Source organism: Sus scrofa, chromosome 10, assembly GCF_054392235.1.
Source record: "Sus scrofa isolate SSC_HxYL_T2T_F1_AM1 chromosome 10, Sscrofa_HxYL_maternal_Yorkshire_Landrace_v2.0, whole genome shotgun sequence".
Classification (NCBI taxonomy): domain Eukaryota; kingdom Metazoa; phylum Chordata; class Mammalia; order Artiodactyla; family Suidae; genus Sus; species Sus scrofa.
In genome coordinates, this window is record NC_139392.1 from 7,611,754 (window position 1) to 7,633,760 (window position 22,007).

Consider the following 22,007-nt stretch of genomic DNA (forward strand, 5'->3'; position numbering starts at 1 on the left):
TGGGCTAGACGCCTCTCCACTGGCCCCGCCACAGGTGCCTGCCTCTCTCAAGGGGGATTTTCTTTTCCCTAAGTAAACACGCCTCTCGGTCTTACCTAGGATTGTTGGATTTTGAAATGATTTCAGTAAATTTAGAGGCACCAGGCTTTTCCATAAATGGATGAAACACTACAATGAAGAAGGATTATCTAAGTGGATTTTAAAAAAGGAAGATTCAGGAGTTCCCATCATGGCTCAGGGGTAGCAAATCTGCCTAGTATCCCGGAGGACGTAGGTTTGATCCCTGGCCCCACGCAGTGGGTTAAGGATCCAGCGTTGCCTTGAGCTGTGGTGTCAGGAGCTGTGGTGTAGGTGGCAGACAAGGCTTAGATCCTGCGTCGCTGTGGCTGTGGCGGAGGCTGGCAGCTGCAGCTCCCATTTGATCGCTAGCCTGGGAACTTCCATGTGCTGTGGGTGCAGCCGTGAAACAAAGAAAGAAACAAACAAACAAAACCCAAAAAAGGAGATCCAACTATATATGAGCAACACTTTAAAAACACTGCCCTGTTGAACATGAAAGGGCTTCCAAAGATAAAGGATGCACATACAGAACAAAAAAATGATTTGGCCATATTAAGGTAGATGGCCTTAATATGAAGAAGAAATAAAAAGGGGCGTGTTTATAACTGATAAGACCAATTTCTCAAGAAGCTGCACTTAAGCATGCTTCTGTCCTCCCAAAACAGAGCTTTAAATATACTAAGTAAAATTTGACAGAATTCAAGAAGAGACAAATTGATAAGCAGGGTTGAAGGTCTTAATATTCTAAAGCTTTAAATATTCTTCTCAGTGACTGATAGAACAAGTCAAGGAAAAAACAATGAATATACAGGACATTTGAAAACCACAGTGAACCCACTTGACCTGGCTGGCATCTATAGAAAACTACATCCAATAATCAAAAAATACACTGTTTTCCTATTGCACAGAGATGTGCCTTAAAATGGATTATATGCCAGGCTGTAACACACATCTTAGTGTTTCAGAGGACTGAAATCACATGGCATATACTCACCGACAAAACAATATCAGAAGTAACGACATTAAGACACCTAACATAAAAAAAAAAATTAAAACACCTCATTAGTCCAAGAAGTCAAAAGGAAGAATATAAATATTTGAAAAGGATGACAATTAAAATACAACATAAAAACATTTGGCAGTTGCAGTTCAAGTTTAAAGATTAGAAAGGAGGAGATGGGAGTTCCTGTCGTGGCTTGGTGGTTAACGATCTGTACCAGCATCCATGAGGCTGAGGGTTCGATCCCTGGCCTCACTCAGTAGGTTAAGTACCTGGCAGTGCCATGAGCTGCGGTGTAGGTCGCAGACACAACTCGGATCCCACGTTGCTGTGGCTGTGCTGTAGGCTGGCAGCTACGGCTCTGATTCAACCCCTAGCCTGGGACCCTCCATGTGCGTGGGTGAGGCCCTAAAAAGACCAAAAAAGAAAGAAAAAAAGAAAGGAAGAGATGTATATAATCAAAGATTATTGCCTTAAGATGTCAGAAAAAAAAGCTTTTTGCCTTAAAGAGTCAGAAAAAAAAGAACAAATCAAATGCACAGTGTCAGAACTATATACAAAATATCTTTATGGGGGAAAAAAATCAACTTCTATCCCCACCTCAGACAGACAATCATCTGTTCAAAACAATAATAAAAATGTCTCGTGTCATAGAAGACAAAACAAGAACTAAAATTCACAACAACAAAAACTCAAGAGCAGGAATCGTTAAATAGTATTAAAGTTTTCTCAGGTCCCAACATGGTCAGGAAATTTACACAATTCATCATTTAGATCACAATAAGCTTGTTATGCAGAAGGGGAACTTTAGTGTAAACTAATACAGTCAATAGTGCATTAGAGTACTTGTAGGTTTAAAAAGCAAGTTAATAAAGAGAAAAATGGACAGTTAGAAATGTTAAATATTCCAAAAGAACATAAGACAAAAGGACTTAGAAAACACTATGATAGTAGATATGAATTCAATGTATCAATAATCACATCAGATATAATTAATTTTTAAAATTTGAAATACTAAGATTATAACAACACAGATCTTTTTACACTCTCACTATATATTATTTAGAAGACTCTCCTAAAACATTAGGAAATGGAAAGATTAAAATCGAAAGGGAAAAGTCACATCACGTAAATCCCAACAAAAAAGAAAGCTTCTATAGTTATGCTAATATCAAACGAAGCCAATTTAAGTCAACAGTTGTTACTAGAGATTCATGCTGACATTTCATGGTGATGAAGCTATCAATTTTCAAAAAGGACATAATAGTATCAAATCTGAAGATATCACATAACCTCCAAAATATAAAACACTGGAATGATGCAAACTATTTCTTTTAAAATGGATAAGCCATGAGATTCTACTGTACAGCACTGGGAACTATATCCAGTCTCTCGGGATAGACCGTGACGGATGATAGTATGAGAAAAAGAATGTATGTATTAAGTATGCCTGGGTCACTATGCTGTTACAGCAGAAATTGACACAACACTCTAAATCGGCTACACTTTATTTAAAAAATTTTTAAAAACCCAAACACTACAGTGATATTTGTTTCAAGACAGTCTGTGTTAAAGCACCTAACTACATATGAGAAAGGAGGAATTCAGGATCATTCACTTCGAATCAGAAAGAGTTCATGAGTTCCTGCCGTGGCACAGTGGAAACGAATCCGACTAGGAACCATGAGGTTGTGGGTTCCATCCCTGGCTTTGCTCACTGGATTAAGGATCTGGTGTTGCAGTGAGCTGTGGTGTAGGTCACAGACGCGGCTTGGATCCTGCGTTGCTGTGACTGTGGTGCAAGCTGGCAGCTGTAGCTCCAACTGGACCCCTAGCCCGGGAACCTCCCTCCATATACCGCAGGTGCGGCCATACAAAGCCAAAACAAAACAACAACAACAACAACAAAAAGACGGAGATTTCAGAACTAGATCCTCCTATGGTAGCTATTAAGACTTTTGTCTCAATTTCTTCAGCCAAAAATTGAGTGATGAGACCTCATCTAGTTCTCACATTTTGTGACTGTAAAGAAGGAAAAATAATTATAATGTTACAATGTAGATTACAAAAAAATTTTGATGTCTGAAGTGTCCCTACCTCATAAACTCTGGAACAATGAGGAAACTTGGGATAAAACTTGGTATTGATATTTCTATACCCCCTTCAAGCTTCTGGGTGTAGGAATGGTGAGAAGCTAGAATATTTTTTTTTTTTTTTTTTTTTTTAGGGCTGCACTCGGGGCATGTGAAAGTTCCCAGACTAGGGGTTGAATTGGAACTGTAGCTGCCAGCCTGCACCACAGCCACACTAGATCTGAGACACACAAGAGACCTACACCACAGCTCATGGCAATGCCGGATCCTTAACCCACTGAGCCAGGTCAGAGAATGAACCTGCATCCTTGAATTCTAGTCTGGTTCATTACCACTGAGCTACGATGGGACCTCCCAGAAGCCATAATTTGAAGAGCCAAGTCACACTGGCTCTTTTATGAATCATAGCCCATTTAGGGAATATCCCAACTCTTTAGATGAGGACACTAAATCTCAGAGAAATTGTCTTCTTTCCCCAAACTGAGTAGATGCCAGGGCTCCTGAATTCTCCAAGCCTGAAGTCAATTTTCTCAAAGTTTAAATCACAGGTCTGAAACACGTAATGAATCAATTAAGTGGTTAGAATGATTCTTAATTTTGTTTCACAGAGAAAGAGGATTTTAGAGTTTGGAAATCTATCACATAATGTGTCCACCCAATCGCACTTTATAGATGTTGACATCGATGGGCTGGATTAGCGTGGCTGCTGATAAATATCTGTTGACTCTGTTAATGCAGTAAAATTGAATAACACTGCTCAGAGAGTTCAAATTTTGCCACTAATTAGCTTTGTGAGTTCTGACCTCAATTTCTCTAATTATAATTCGTTCAAATTTACTAGCTTCGAATACCAGTGTCAAATGCCTGGAATGTCATAAATCTAAGGGACTTGCCCGAGGTCATGCATCCATCTGGAGACAGGGCTGGGACTAGGGCCTTCTACCGAAATGAGTTTTCTTACAAAACAATTATCTTTTAGATCAAATGCATTTTGAAACGGCAGGCTCTGTGCTTAAAGGATTCATTTTGCAGCACTGGCTGCAATTGATTTATCAAATCAGTTTCAATAATGACAGATGGTAGGGCCATCTTGAAATACTGCGTATAGTATTTCCATCCCACACCCCCAGAATTGTGATGGTCACTGTACAAGTATAAATGTAATAAATTCAAAAATACATAAATAAATACTCTGGCTGGCACATAATGCATAAGAGAAGGCTCCATTTACTCTACCCTTACTATGTGCCAGGAAAGATTGTAAGACCTACACATTAACTCACTGAATCACACAATACCCTGTAAGGCAGGTCCCATTAGCACCTCCATTAAAGAGCGAGAAATCTTAGGTGTGTGCAAGCAGGCACACACACACACAAATGCACACACACACAGAGTAACTAGTCCTAAGTTATCTAAGTTATAGAGTAGTCTCCTCTTATCCATGGGGAAAACCTTCCAAGACCCCCAGGGGAAGCTTGAAGCCATGGATAGTACTGAATCCTGGATATAGTGTGTTTTTTTCCTATTCAGGCATACCTACGATGGAGTTTAATGTATAAATGAGGCACAGGAAGAGATTAACAGCAATAATTCATAATAAAATAGAACAATTACAGCAAAATACCCCGGAACCAAAGTCAAGTGAATGCGGTCTCTCCCCCTCTTGTCAAAATACCTTATTTCACTCTCTATTCACTGTTCTTGTTGTGGTGACATGAGACGACACTATGCCTAGGGGATACGCTGCAGTGAGGTGAACGACTACATATTGAGAAGTAGGGTTAGGACACTATTGACCTTCTAACAAGACATCCGAAGAAGGATCATCTGCTTCAGGTGATCCTGGGTCATCAAGCCATGACCCTGGGGACAGCTGGGTGTCAGGAGCCGATGGCATTCACGACTGGGGGTCCCAGGCGGGGCAGAGTGTAGGAAGGTGTCAGATTTTATCACCCTACTCATACACAGCGAAATTTAAAACTTGTGAATGCTTTATTTCTGGAACTTTACCTTTAATATTTTTGAACTGTGGTTGACCACAGGTAACCAAAACACTGGAAAGCAAATCCACAGATAAGGGGGGATTACTGTACAGCTAGTAAATAGCCAGGTGAGAATTCCTCTTCTTCTGGTACATTTAGTGGTTTATTTTAGATCAAGATAAAACACAGTGGCTTTCCTCAGCAGGAAAGAAAGTACAGTTCATATTAGGAGAGTTTTAAAAATGAAAGGATTTTTACATACACTAGACAGCTAAAAGACTACCATACATATGTCAGACGGAAGGGAGCCCTACATGCAGGTTTTAGATCGGTAACAGCAACTGAGTTTAAAATATTTCTGCTGTACTTGTAATTGCAAATAGATGTGGGGAGGGAACAAGTATAGATTCACCCAAGACTATTTTTTCTCTCTCCACCCCCAAAATAGAGAAAACAGTGTTCAAGAATAAGAAGAAATGAAGCTTTTAGTTTTGATGAAATCAGATGTATTCAGAAATCAAATGTAATGCATTGTTTTAACAAGCCACTAAACTAGTGATTCTTTCCTCTATGGCACCTGACATTCTTTTCAAAATATCACCAAATGCTGACATGCCATCATTTGACAGAGATTGCTTGTCAAAAATGAAATATATTCTCAGAGTGTCTTTCGCTAATAACAGTCCTCACAGCTGTGAGAACAAGGAACAACTCCCCTCCCCATCCTCCTTTATTATCTGTCCTTTGCTGACATGTCAACTTGCAGAAATCTTTAATATGTAGAGGATGCTTCTAGCCAACCATACACATCCCCACTCCTGAATTCATAAAACGGTCCTGCCCACCGAAATAGCAGTAATTTAAGGATGAGATGTGGAGTTCACGGTGCTGGTCCACGTCTGTTTAATATTTTCAAAAGCCCACCACCTAGCCTGTTTTCAGGTTATAATATTTGCATTTGCAGAAGACTCTGCAAGTCCACTTTGAAACAAGCCATGAAATCCTATGGAGATTACTGAATAAATAACGAACAAACAGAGAAAAAGGGGGTCATTGAATTGTCTTTAGACAGTAATGGACTCCGAATTAATCTTAGAAAGCTCTTTGGGGAGCAAAATCCATTATTTTGTCTTTCATGTAATGTTCAGAGCCTTTCTATTTTTGATTTTTTTAAAAAAGCACCAGTAGTGCAGTTTTGTAATTTGCAAGCATCTGTGTGCATTTACACTTGAAATGTAATTAAACACATTTAACATAATCAACAACATATACTTTAAGAATATAGGACTGTCTTTGGGTGGGGGGGCACGCCTACAACATGAGGAGGTTCCCAGGCCAGGCATCAAACCCACACCACAGCAGCAACCCGAGCTGCTGCAGTGACAACATCAGATCCTTAACCCACTGTGCCACCAGGACACTCCACGAACACAGGATTTTTAAAGACCCGGTTTTACCAAACAAGGGTATTAGAGGATAATCATCCTATATTACATTTAAGTATAAAAGTTTTTATATCTTAAATACTCTGTAAGTGCCATGTGACAGGATATCAGTGCAGTAGTTTAAAAATTACGTTTAAATGTGACAAACACCCACATAGTTACATACACAGCATCTGAATCAAAAGCATTTATAGTTTTGAAACAGGAAATAAGCCAAGTCAATTGAATAGTGAAGGTTTCCATATAGTAAAAAGAAACATAGTCATCAAAATAATAGTGTAGATCTACATTCATTAAACAGTCAATTTTTGACATGTCACAGAGTATTTAAATTTATGCATTTATTTGCTATGTTGATATATGGTACAGATACAGATCTCCAGTTAAAGATTTAGAGCTACTATGTATATGTATATATAATGAATATATGTGTGTCTTTGTGTGTGTGTGTGTGTTTGCATGCATAGCTATCTAGAGATGTCAAGGAAGTGGCTGCCATGATTGGAGACTGGCCAAGCATATCTGAAAGCTGTAGCACAGGCTATCTCAAAAGGACATGACAAGCAGGCTGCAATCATGTTTATGGCCAAAGCTACTGTTTAGGGCAGAATTTCTTCTGTGTCTACAAAGAACTTTCAGTCCTGCTGTTAATGCTTTCCAACCAATTAAGTCAGACCCATCCAGATTATCCAGGTGCACTTCCTTACTTAAAGTCAACTGATTAGGGATTTTAATTACATTGGAAAAACTGGAGTACCTACCTAGACAAGTGATCAATTAAGATAACTGATAACTGTAACTAAGCCTAACTGACACCTCAAAAGAGTCCGTATCTCACCTTGTTTTGTATGTTCTTAACGCAGCAGCCATAGTAATCCTGTTGTTATCAAGACAGATTATGACTCTTCGCAAAATTCTCCAATTTTGCTCAGAGGGAAGTGGAAAGTCTTCGCTATTCCACACACTGTCCTCATCGTTTGGCTTCCTATCACCTCTCTGACCAGAATCCTTAGTTCTAGCCACCCAGAGCCATTCACTCTGCTGCAGCCACACTGCTTTCCCACGATTTTGTGAAAACCTCAGTAGTGTTCCCCCCTAAAGCAATTTGCAATTGCTTCTAACACTGTACAGACTGCTCTTTCCCCAGGAGAACATATATTAAATCATTTATTTACAGGTTCATCAGTACAATTGTCATAGCTGAGAAAATAGTCAACATGGAGCAATATAAATTGCTCAAATTACAAAAGAAAGAAAAATGTGTGTGTGTGTTGGGGCGGGGGACAGAATGAAGCAACCAAGAATGTGGAAAATAAACTATCTAGCATCAAGGATAAGAGAAAATAAGTAGAATAAAGAAAATATTCAAACAGATAATGTCAGTTTTCCCAACACAGCATATTCAAATTTCCAAAAACGGTAAACAGGAAAAGCTTGAAGGCAGAAAGAAAATAAATACACATTACATAGGAAAGGACAAAGATAAAAATTATAGCAAACTCCTTATCTGAAAATGTACAAACCCATGATTTTCAAAACATGTTTAAGTATTGCAAGAAAAAAAAAAGGTCAATTTATAATTCTATGTTCACTGAAAATATCTTTCAAAAATCATGTCTAAATAGAATGTGTATATATAAAACAGATAATACATTAAAACATTATCTTTTTAATTGTCAAAGAAGCTTTTGTTAAATAAAATCAATTGCTATATATTTGTCTAATATTTACCTAATCTTTCTTACCTCCTCCTTATGAGTTTCCCCTCCTTCATTGCAAATAACAGTGTGGACAGAAAAAATCAGAGACAAAACTCAGGCACTTGACTTAACCAGGAAGCTGAGTCACCTCATACTATTGTAAAGCAAAAAAAGTTGGGGGTTGAAAACCCAGTCATTATTCACCCCACTGCCTAAGTTTGTAAAATAAGCAAATGCAACTTTAACCAGTCACTTTGATGGAGGAAATAGAGTGGTTTTAGTAAATTTTCCTTTAAGGAGAATCTGGACAATAATTGTCATTTGGATACAACATATAAATAGTAGGTGAAATATTTTAACCAAGTCCTTCTTCAGTAATTTTTTTCAATTATGAGTAGAATCTTTATTTCATGATCATGAATTTACCGCTGCCATTTTTATTTTTTATTTTTTTTTGTCTTTTTTTTTTTTGCTATTTCTTTGGGCCACTTCTGCGGCATATGGAGGTTCCCAAGCTAGGGGTCGAATTGGAGCTGTAGCCACCGGCCTACGCCAGAGCCACAGCAACGCGGGATCCGAGCCGCGTCTGCAACCTACACCACAGCTCACAGCAACGCCGGATCGTTAACCCACTGAGCAGGGGCAGGGATCGAACCCGCAACCTCATGGTTCCTAGTCGGATTCGTTAACCACTGCACCACGACGGGAACTCCATACCGCTGCCATTTTTAAATAAATTTAAAGAAAAAAGATACACACAAAATTCTCCTTCACATAGTTCTCGTTTTCCTTCCTGTCTTTTTTTTTTTTTTTTGTCTGTTTTAAAACAACAAATAGCAGAATCCCCCTCTTCGTTCCTTTAGGAGACAGAAGAACTTCTGTCTGTTTCACAGCTGGGAGGAGAGATTAACCTCAGAGTGCCGTAATTCTTTCATTAAAGTGTAAGTTATGCCTCTCTTTTCTTTGATTAAGAGCTGCCTTTGGCATGAAATAGAAAAGGATTGGGCTGTATTAGACAGCAAGGAACAACAGCAAGCACACCTTGCTGCCTGCCACTGCCTACCAAACAAAATTCTTGAGGCAGTAGGACTATACCAGAATAAATCATCCTGAGTACATAGAAATTAAAAACTCTGGAAGTGGTATAAATAAAAGGAAATATAAAGGACATTCTTGCTAATTTTAGCTGTTTTAAAATGTAATTGACTGGCTAAAGCAAATATAGTAGCAGTATAGTCCAGAATATTTATGACAATGGTAGTAAAAAAAGATGACAAGGGAGATTTGGGAGAAAATTGTAAAGAATTTACACTACACACAAAATCATATATTATTATTTGAAGATAGAGTATGATTAATGAAATATATATATATATATATATATATATATATATAAGCCTTAGAGCAACCACGAGAGTAATACTGAAATGAAAATAATACTGTATATAAATAAATAGTAAATACTGAAAATATTAAAATGAATAATAATAAAAAAAGATGCCCTAGTAGAGATAAAATAAAATTATTTAAAGACTCAACTAATTAGAAATCAGGTAACAAAAAAATTTACAAAGAAGAAATGAAACAAAGGCTGAAGAAGAAGCAATATGGCAAATTTTCATCTAACTGTACCAATATTACAATAAATGTACATGGGGGAACACACCAATTGATAAATGTTAGCCATTCAGATTGGATTGGAATCAGGACATAGCTGTATGCTATCCACAGAAATCTTCTTTAACTATAAAGACATAGGCAGATTGAAAGCAAAAAAATATAAAAATATATATGATGTAATCACTATGCAAAAGAATGCTGGAGTAGCTGTATTAATATCATAAAATCAGATATCATTGTATGAACTATTACCAGATTTTAAGAGTCATGATACAATGCTAAAGATGTCTATTTACCAAGAAGATATAGAAATCCTGAATGTGTATGTATCTGAAAATGGAGCTTAAAAGTACATGAAGCAAAACCGTTAAAGCTAAAAGGATTCATCAGCAAAATTAGAAAATACTTTGAACCAAATAAAAATAAAAGCAAAACATAAAAATCTTGGTATAAAGCTAAAGAATTGCTTAGCGAGAGATTTATAGCATTAAAGTCTTTTACTGAAAAATTTGAAAACCTCAAATAGTCAAGGATTTTTTTTTTTACTGTCTTAAGAAATTAGAAAAAAAAAATAATAAGCCCAAAATAAAACAAGAAGGAAAGCAATTATACAGACAGACTGTCAAAAGTTTAGCTAAGCTACTTCACAGCATTGGTGTCTTAGCATCCACTATGTTTGGCCAAGCCACACACAGGACCTTAAGTTGACACTGGCTCCCTCATGCAAGCTCATGCCCTAGACAGTGACCTGCAAAGTCATGGCACATGCACATTCTCGATATGACTTTCCCAATTGTTCTTGTGATCAAGTTTCCCATACCTCCCAGCTCCTTCCCCTTAAATAAGTTCCTGTGTGGCTTACCTGTTTTTTGTTGTTGTTGTTGTTTGTTTGTTTGTTTGCATTGTCCAGTCCAACCTTAGCCAGGGAACACAAAGTACTCACCCACAGGCCCTAATAAAAGTGTGTGTGTGTCCCAGGTCCAGCCTCTTTCTGTCCACATTCTGCCTTAACCTTCTTGAGTGATCCTTCAAGGTGTGCTGGATTCTCTCTCCAGAATCTGTGAATAAAAAAAAAAAAATGTACTCTTTACATTCCTTATGTGGTCTGTTGTTGAACTGTGGCTAACCATCCAGCACCCTATGCTTTGTTTGGGGATATATATAACATTTAGAAATGTGTCTTCTTTATAAATTGATGGGCTTTTTCATTATAAAATATCACTATTTCTTTACTTTGAAGTCTATCATAATATGGCTACATCAAATATCAATTTGATAAATTAATAATACAAATTTAACTAATGAGCCAGAAAACAGAAAAAAAAAATTCCTAATGTATTTAATACATGACTTTAGCAATGTCATAGAATTTATACATGGTTGACAGAAAAAAATCAGTACTATTTAAAATAGCACCAAGAGAATCCATAAAATATTTAGGTATAAATCTAACAAAATATGTTCTAGTTCCATAGGCTACACACTATGACGTGCTAGTGAAATAAGGCAAAGGAAGCCTAAATAAATATATACTATGTCAATGGACTAGGAGACTCAGTGTGGTCAAGACCTATAGAGTTCATTCAATCCTTTTAAAAATCCTAGAGTAACTTTTTTTTTTTTTGGTAGAAATGGGCAAGCACATGCCAAAATCTATCTGGAAAGTCGAAGTATCTAGAACACCTAAAACAACTGTGGAAAAGAATAACAAAGTTGAAGGTTGCACACTATTTGTTAAGTAATTATCATAAAGCTAAAATAATAAAGACAATATCACATTTGAAACTTTGTAGGCATAAAGATAAATGAGGCAATATAGAGTCCAGAGATAGAGCTATAATTACATGTTCAATTGATTTTCTACCAGAGTACAAAGCAATTAAATGAAGAAAGTATAGTCTTTTCAATAAATGGTATTAGAATATTTTAAAATCAATACATAAAAAAAATCTTGGCCCATATACTACAACTTATTTAAAAAGTTATGAATAAAATATAATCCACAGAAGAAAACCTTGGTAAATCGGACTTTATAAAAATGAAAAATATCTGTCCTTCAGAAGACATTGTTTCAACAATAAAAAGACAAATCACAGACTGGGGGAAAGTAGTCAATGAAACACATGTCTGATAAAGGCAAAACTATAAGGAGAGAATTCAGACCAGTAATTGCAAGGGGGTTGGTTCTGGAGTTGCTTGAAAGAAAAGATGCATAGGGAAAATAGAAATATTCTATAGTTTGATAACGGCGGTGATTTTTAAATGTACCTACTTGTAAAATATTACATAATTGATCATTAAAAGGACTGAACTTGACCATATTTAAATTTATTTCTAGTTTTTCTTTGTCAATATATTAAGAGAGCGGCTATTTTCTTTGTCCATTTTTACATAGTGGACTGGTTATTTGAATTTGAACAGATGTTAACATGTCACCAGAAAAAAAAAAAATCATGAAATAGCTCTAAAGTTTCTGTTTTGACCAGCTTAAGAAAAATCATGAGAGAGTATTTACAGATAATCTATCGCATGCCAGATGTTCTGTTAAAGTTGCTAACTTTATTGAATGTCCTATCAAAGCCTTGAAACAATCTTGTTAGGTCTTATTTCTATTTTTAGACAGAAAGCTAAGGCTCACAAAAGTTAAGTAGGTTTCTAGTAGTGAGTCAATGAAATGAGTCAGTCTTACTTCTCAGGGCTTCACTGAGGATTATTCACTTAATAAAGTTTTCTTTCAGAAAGTCATTACTGAGCCCTTTCTATATGGCTAGCAAAAGTCCAGTGATAGGAATAAAGATGTGAACGAAAAAAGCAAGCTGCTCCTGATGATGGAGTTTACATTCTAATAGGAAAGATAGACTATATTCAAATAAATGAATATTTTAACAAACAGATATATCAACTCATGTTAAATAATACACAGAATATTGTGACGGGGGTAGATTTCCTACTTTCTATTCAGTAGCTTGGGAAGTCTTCTTTAAGGACATTTCATTTAACAAAATGCAAATCCAGAAGCAGTAGCTAAGTGTTTTTTCTTGCACAACCATGTGAAGAGTGATGCCACTTACCAAGATAGAGAAAATTTTGAGAGAAACCAATTTGGGGGAAAAAAAAATAAAAAAAATTGGTCTGGACTTAGCATGGGCCAACAGTTTGATCACTGATTATAGGTAATCTCATCTAATGGAAACACCTTTTTTTCTGACCCCAAAGCCCATGACCAAGTGAAACTAAGGTTCATTTCTTATTTTACATATCATATCATATATTTTACATATCATTTATTATATATGCACACATGCCCTTTCTTATATTATCTTCCATCATGGTCTATCCCAAGAGACTGGATAGAGTTCCCTGTGCTATACAGAAGGGCCTTATTTTCTATCCACGCTAAATGTCAGAGTTTGGATCTCCTAACCCCAAACTTCCAGTCCATGTCACTCTCATTAATTTCTTACAATCAATCGGTCAATCGATCATCCCTATTGGTTCTGTTTTTCTGGAGAAACTAACACACCATCCCACACAACCTTTCCCTTTCTTTCCCTAAGGACCACAGTTCCTTTATTTTCAAGTAATGCATACATTAGAGTACCACCGGGGTTTCCCATTCTCATGTTAAAAATTTATCATACAAGAGAAATTCAAAAGTGATTAGGAACTGATTAAAGAATGAGCATTACAATGATGATTATATAGCCTCCTGCAGAAGCCAAGTTTCGTTAGGAAGTGAAATGGATAACTGAAGCAAAAGTTCACAACACACTGAGTAATACCAGAGTCAATCAGCTTTTGTTCTCACAGCCTCTATTTCTATTTTTATCCCTGTAATCTTGCATTTTTTTTTCTTTCGCTATTTAGTGAATGCTGGCATGAAGATTTCCATTTTAAACTCATATTTTAGTATGAGTTTGATGAAGAATCCAATTTATTTAATGGCCAATAAGTCAGCATCATTCCACAGCTAGAAAGTTTATACTTCCCAACTGTGATGGCTCTAAGTTATGTGACTTATTTAATAAAATATTACCGTGGAACTACTACTAACTTTTGTCACCTGCATTACTACGGGGTCTCAAGTTTATCAATATAGTCTGTCTTGCTCCATTACACCTCATTTGCCGCAATATTGAGTATATTGCAATATGAGAATATGAATATGAGTCAAGTGTGTTTTTCCTTCCCCTGCCACGTGCTTCCTACTGTTTTCAGGATACGTCTGGCACTCTTTACACAACCTCAGTGGGCTCGTTTCCCCCTCTTCATTTCCCTGCTCTCTCATGCTAGCCAAAGTTCTATGACTTTTTTCACTAGAATATTTCCCAAGTTCCTGAATTTTCTACATTTACTTTTGCATTGGAAATATCTTATGTTTCACAATTTTAAAAATGGTTTATTAGAGTTGATTTACAATGTTCCTTCAATTTCTGCTGTACAGCAAAATGACCCAGACATACATATATATATACACTCTTTTTTCTCATACTCACCATATTCTAACTCCAAGAAACTGAACAAAGTTCCCTGTGCTGTACAGTAGGACCCCACTGTTTATCCATTCTCCATTCTAAACATAAGAGTTTGCATCTACCAACCCAAACTTTCAGTCCATCCCACTCCCTCCTCCCCCCTTGCAACCATAAGTCTGCTCTCAGTGTCCATGATCTGTTTCTGTTTTTAGATAGGATTATTTGTGTCTTATTTTCAGTGCTCCATATAAGTGATATCATAAGGCATTTGTCTCTCTCTTTCTGACTTACTTTACTTAGTATGAGAATATCTAGTTGTATCCATGTTGCTGCAAATGTCATTATGTTGTCCTTTTCATGACTGAGTAATATTCCATTGCACACTATCCTTTCTGCTTCCTTTCCCCAAAAAGACTCAACCTTTAGACTTTCCCTCAATTTCCCTTTCCCCAGAGGCAGCTTTCCAATCTCCCTAAGTCATGCTCCCATACCATGATACTCCTTACCTAGCAACATTTTATATTCTTTATGTTGGAGTATTTATTTTATGTTAATTTTATTTGATCCCTTTTCTTCTTTCTCACTGGGCTGTACACACTTTGAGAGCATCAATATGCTTTGGTTGTTACATTTTAGCTTGTTGGGCCATGGATTTCCCAGTGCCATACAATGTTTGGCACATACTAAATGCCCAAGAAATAATTGTTGAGGTAGTAAATACAAATCATTATGTTGTATAATCCATTCGAATGCCCTAGTTAGGCTCAGAAGTATCAACAATTCTAGAGAAAAAAGCATTTATAATTCACATATGTGTTATATGAAAACAAAAACAAAACCAGAACATTCTTTTTCAGCACCAGACAAATCTTTGTTTTAACTCATTTATAAAATGATGCAGCACTTAAATTTTTAGGTCCATCTCTTTACTATATTACTTGAGTATTTTTTGGGCTAAGTCAACCTTTTCTTATTAGATTCACTCTCATTAATTTTGCCAGGCTCCTATCTTTTCCTTTTCTCCTTTTGCTCACTCATGAATATAATCAAAGTATTATGAGCAGAATAAAAAAAAAATTTGCTCAATAGACTGTGGCGAAAAGCTTAACTTTAAAAGGAATCATAGATATCAACAGGATGTAAAAATTAAATTTTTTCACTAAAAGTTTATAACCTATAGGTACTAAAACTATTGATCTGAAAACAATAGCTATGGGAACAATATTTTTCAAAGACACCATTATTTTGCAGTATGGATAAAATAGCTTAGCTGAATATAAAGGACATAAGAGCACGTTTAAATGAAAAACACTTTTGTGCATGTTTTCCCCACTGTTTTCTATTGCTGTCAATTAAAAATTGCATTGGTTAATGACTCATGCACATTCACGAGTTATTTTATATACCCTAGAGAATTTTGGTGTGTGGAGATGAAAGAAAACAGACAACTATGCTGTAAGAGTTACGACGTGGAGAAACCAAATTGGGGTTTTCCAAGGAAGAATCCTGGACATCAATGGGAACCCCTAGAGTGTGAAAACAGCAGGTTCCTATTAGTAGATATCCCCCATCTGCCTATTGCTGGAACACGTTTGCATCTTTATGCGACTGAGCCTGCTTCATCAGCTGGTTTCCATTAAATCAAACGTGCTCCATCTCATGGACAAATTCATAAGAGCTTTCATTCGGTTTGAAATGGTATAGGCTTCTTCTACATCACAGAAACCTCCTGTACATCCACCTTCTTGTTAATATGATAACTATGCACAGCCTTGACTCCTTCCTTTTGTTTTTGTTTTTACATTGTTGTTTTGTTTGTGTGTTTTTTGGTCTTATTAGGGCCACACCTGCGGCATATGGACGTTCCCAGGCTAGGGGTTGAATCAGAGCTACAGCTGCCGGCTGACACCACAGCCACAGCACTGTAGGAATCCGAGCCACACCTGTGACCTACACCACAGCTCTCAGCAACGCTGGATTGAACCCACGTCCTCAGGGATACTAGACGGATTCATTACTGCTGAGCCATGCTGGGAACAGCAGTTTTGTTTTGTTTTTAATCAGCCATGGTTAAGTGTGGGTGTCTCCTCGGCTGTCACGTCACAAAATAACTGTGGTGACCAGACCATGAGAAGGACGTACCTGGTTATTTACTGAATCTTTACAAGTGACCTCACTGGTTCTCAGAACTGGCTGCACCTTTCACAGGCCTGCAGACTTAAAGATTTCTAATATCTTGGTTTTCTCACTAGAGATTCCACTTCGTTTTGCCTAGGGTGTGACCTGCAGATGGGGATCTAAATCTCTCCCCAGGTGACGAATTTGGATGTCTTTAAGCTAGAAATAAAGAAGACTGATAGTTGACATTTAGTTACAGAAGCTGTAACATTGTCATTCGGGTACTTCTAAAAATGCATAACTTTTGAAAATGGAATATTGGAACTTGTGACAGTACTTATTTTTGCTTAAGGAATATTATGGATAAAGGGAAATGTTTCTAGCACTATTATAAAAATACAGGACTGAGAGTTCACTGCAAGGGGGAGCAGCAATAAAGTAATGTCTTAACTATAGATGGCCATCTGTCGAATGCATTCAGTACATGCTGGTGCTAACATACAAACAACTGTAAATGATGGGAAAATGTGTAGATTATTTCACCCAATAATAGCTACCCTTCATGTTAATTACCTATGAGGATTGTCTGACATACCTTTATTGGTCGTATGTATGCATGTGCATTTTTGTCAATTTCTTTTACACAGGTAAAGACAGAGGCATTGGAGTTTCACAGTTCCTTCCAAAAGGAAATGTCCAATGTACACCTCTGTCGGACCAAAAGGTTTAATGAGGTAAGGAATGAATGGTGTAAAACATGCTAAAAGTTTTATAGAATTGAAGGATGGAGATATTTCATATAAACAGAAGGCCCTTGACTGTTAACGCCTGCGCAAAAATTCTATCATCCTTAAGCATCACCTTAGTATGACTTGCTTGAACTGCTGTTTCAGTTCACAGAAACAGACACAGTGAAAAACATTAAATTCACAGATAAAAGAGTTCCCGCTGTGGCTCTGCAGGTTAAGAACCCGATGTTATCTCTGTAAGGATGCAGATTCAACTCCTGGCCTCCCTCAGTGGGTTAAGGGTCAGGTTTTGCCATAAGCTGAAATGTAGGTTTGCAGAGGTGGCTCAGATCAGGTGCTGTCCCAGCTGTGATATAAGCCTGCAGCTGCAGCTCCGATTCAACCCCTAACCTGGGAACTTCCATCTGCCACAGGTACGGCTGTAAAAGGAAAACATAATAAATACACGTACGAGAAAAATTATGGATTTTCCTAATTATTAAGGTAGAAGCAATCTAGGAATAAATTTTGGCTTCTATTTATTATATCACTAGTGAGTAGAAGGTAGCTATTTATAATTTTCAGTAGTCTTACACTGTGACAGAAGAGAAGATATGTAAGCTGTGCTGCTTCATCTTTTAGTCGATTCAGTAGTGCTGTAAATACTCTAGATGTCTCTGCGTTCTCATGGCAACTCCATTTACCTTTATGTATTACTTGCCTTCCAAACAGATGCTTTCCTCTATTTTGTCCTTTATTAAATAATTGGAAATCATTGTAGACATTTGATTTCTTCTCTAAAATAGTTCCTTGCCTATTTATCCGAAGCTTCATTGAGTGTCTCTTCCATTTTTTATTAGAAAATATTGGTTTAATGGAAATAACAGTTATTGGAAGTAGCCAGAAGTGGCCTGAAGCCTGGAAATAATATTTCATAGCTGTCCCAGCCAAGTCCCTAAGCCACTCTGATTTTTAATTCCCTCATCTGTACACAAAGGATAAGTGTACCTGTATTTCAAGGTGATTAAGAGGAGTTAAAAGTACAAGCAAAGAGCATAGAGTGTCTGGTACACAGACCATTAATACATGTATATGCTACTATTCAGTAATGCTATTGATGTGTTATTATTTAGTGTAATTATTTTGTTTTAATTAAATGCCTCATTTATTTTCACAATAATATAAACTAGACCATATTAATTATTCTCATTTTGCATAAAGGAAACCAACAGTCAGGGAAGTTACATAGCTGTCTAGAAATATATTTAAACTCAAAGAGCTAGCATCTAGCTCTAGGTGTCTGCCTGGAGAGTCCAAGTTAACTATATCCTTCCACCCGTTAGATTATCAAGTGGTCCAACTTGTTATCCTGTATATCTGTCCACTCTCGAAAGGTTGTCCTGGGAGTTCCCACTGCGGTGCCGTGGAAACAAAGCCAGCTCGTATCCATGAGGATGTAGGTTCTATCCCAGGCCTCGCTCAGGGAGTTAAGGATCCAGCGTTGCTGTGGCTGTGGTGTAGGCTAGTAGATATAGCTCCGATTTGACACCCCCCTAGCCTGGGAACTTCCATATGCTGCATGTGCGGCCCTTAAAAATAGCAAAAAAAAAAAAAAAGTTGTCCTGAAAGGCCCTTTTGTGATCACCTAAGGAATACCTTCCACTCCACACCTGCCTGACCCAGGTGCTCTCTGCATCCTCTTATCCTCACTTCCTGTTTTACCTGTTTTGCTGACATTCTTCCAAGAAGGGGTGCTATAAACTTGGACTAGTTGAAAAACTTATTATTATAAAAATTTAAAACATGTATAAAAGGAAAGAATGTTGGGTGATGACAATCCATAAATCTATCGCCTAAAGGGACAGCTCTCAGCACAGGACCAAGCATCCCCACTGCTTCTAAAGCACAGACCTAGCGTCATCATGCCCTTCTGTCTTGAATACCTAAGGATATGTCTCTAAAAGATGATTTTTTTAAACATTATCAAAATAACATACATTAGACAATGTTTTAGCAGCCCTTGGTAATCATCGTTTGGGAGAGGTTATTAATTGAGAACTTGCACAACTAAAATACCCATTTTAAAAGCCCAATTAGTGGATAGTTTTTGCTCAGTATAGAATTTTAGAGAAAGAATCCCTTTCCAGCCTATGATTAAAAGCCCTTCATTACGTTCTTGTATTAATTTCTGGCTTCCATTTTTGCCATGAAGTAGTCAATGGCAATTCACACTCTGGTTCCTTCCTATGGACCTATTTTTTTTTTAATCTGGGGAGTATTTTAGGGTCTTATTTTCACCCACAGTCGCTGAAACAGCACAACTCTGTGCCTTGGTGGGAGCTTTTTAATTGCGCTGGGCTGCTGCATTTGCCCTTCATTATACTTGGGATTCATTTTCATTCCTTTGGGTAGTTTTTAAATTACGTTTTAGACTCTTTCAGACTCACTGACTCTTTGGAAGTGTGGTGTTCCATGTCTTACTTTAGCCTGCAGAGAAACAGCCCCGGCCTGATTATGAGGACTCTGCTTCCAATGACCATTTCTTTTTCAGAGCCTTTTCCAAGACATTCTGGTCCCTCTGAGCTTCCCTCTTGGATTTCTGCTGATGTGCCTGGCGGGCTGGAGTGGAAACGCCAGCTCCACAGAGCACGGCTTTGCCTACGCTGCAAACCCCAAACAGAGGAACTCTTTTGGTTTCCCCACGGGATGGAAGATTCTACCCTGAGCCACCACGTGCAGCCAGGTGGGAGGGTGCGAGTTGCTGGGCATCACAGAAACGTGTTTCCCCAGATCCAACCTCCAGCTTCACGGTTCCAACAGGCTTCCCTCCAGAGGAGGGGGTTGCCCACTTGGGGGAGCCCTGAGGAGCCTGGCCTGCCTGAACGCAGCGTTGGGGGGCAGGGAATGGATGGCCCCTCAGAGTCTGTGCCTGAGCCACCCTTGTGGGCTCAGCGGCCCCTGTAGGAGCTGTGGGGCATGAGGACGGGTCTTCCTCGGGCTCCCTGCTGCTGGTGGCATCAGCCTCGCTGCCCCTTGGTAAGAGATGGGATGCTCCTCTCTTTTTCTTTTGTGTCTGTTTTGTTTTTTGTTTTCGAGCATATTGATGCCAACTTCCCAATCGTCTACTGGACTTTTAAAATTCTACTATGTTATTTTTGATTCAGTACAATTCTTTCTTGTTTCTAAAACTCCTTTGAAACAATCATTATATTATTGCTTTTGTTACGAATTATTTGACAGTGCCGTCTTTCCTCTGCATGATTTCCATTTGGCGGTTTGCTTATTTGGGTTTGGGGTTTTCATATTTCAAGCTTTCCTCAAGTCTCTGAGGATTTTGGTTCACCACTCACAACTGCTGCTGAGAAACTAAAATGGTGATAAGAATTTCTGTGCACACTGCAGTGTATTCCTAATGGGTTTCCCTTGAAGGAATCGGGCCTTTTTTTCTTTTCTTTCTTTTTTTTTTTTTTTTGAAGTCTTACCTAATATCATGAAGGATAAAATTCAAATTGTAGTTGTTAGCATGACTCAAGATCGACTCAACACTGTAAATCAACTATACCCTCATAAAAAATATTTCAATAAAAGGATAACATTTATCTATTTATTTACTTATTCATTCATCTTTTTAGGGCCATACCCACAACATATGGAGGTTCTCAGGCTAGGGGTCTAATCAGAGCAGCCGCTGCCGGCCTACACCACAGTCACAGCAGTGCCAGATGCAAGCCACATCTTCAACCTACCCTGCAGCTCATAGCAACGCCGGATACTTCATCCACTGGGAGAGGCCTGGGATCAAACCTGCGTCCTCCTGGAAAATAGTTTCCACTGAGCCACGAAGGGAACTCCAAGAATAAAACTTACTATTAAAAAATTTTAAAAAAGATTTCTCAGAAAACTTTGATTTCATTATATGGAAAAGAATGTGGTTGGGAGAATATCAGAGGGTGATAGAGGGAAATTGTGTTTTTTCTGAGTATACAGCGCCTCACAACCATATTATGTAGCACTTGTTTCAAAGAGTTAAGAGGTCTGTTCATCCAGATGACATGGTCTCTGTCTACAGGCGCAGTGATGGAGTTTAGAGAGAGATGTGTGTACCTCTTGGGGTTCTGAGATGAACCCCGCTCACTCAGACGTTATCATTCGCATCTTGTGCACAATTTTGTGAAACATTTAGAAGTCGACTGTGGCTGTCCACCATGTGTCCCGAAGGACTTTCTTCTGAATTCTCCAATCAATAAAACTTTTGATTTACCATGAAGCCCAGAGCCTAGGTTTGATCTCTTCCTGAATGTAATTTTCTATTGTTATTTATTCATGTACGAATCACATAAACTATATTTGTAGAACTACTCAGTTCCCCTGCAAAAGGGATTTTTCCCCAGGCTCCTCCCGAGAGTCTCTAAGCCTTCCTGCTATTGTACTGGGAGCTGAGACTGAGGGGCTGGAGAAGATTCCCCTTCTAGTGTGAGAACTTCAGTTTTCTCCTTCAGATTTTATTATGGCATCTATTCCAATCTCCGTTAATCATGAAGTCCCTTCATTCAGAAGGGACTTGTATGTCTCATACAAGTTGCTAGGGAAAAACGTCTTGTTTTCTCTTGAGTTGGGGGAGGATTAACTATGTCATTTGCTGACCAGGAGATATCTGGACACAGTAATACTTTTTAGACTTCCGACAAATCCTCTTGCTGACCATGCCAGAGAGATGCACGTGTCTCCAGATACTGACTTGCTAAGGTTCTATGGCATGAATCATCTTGGTTTTTAAAAAGTT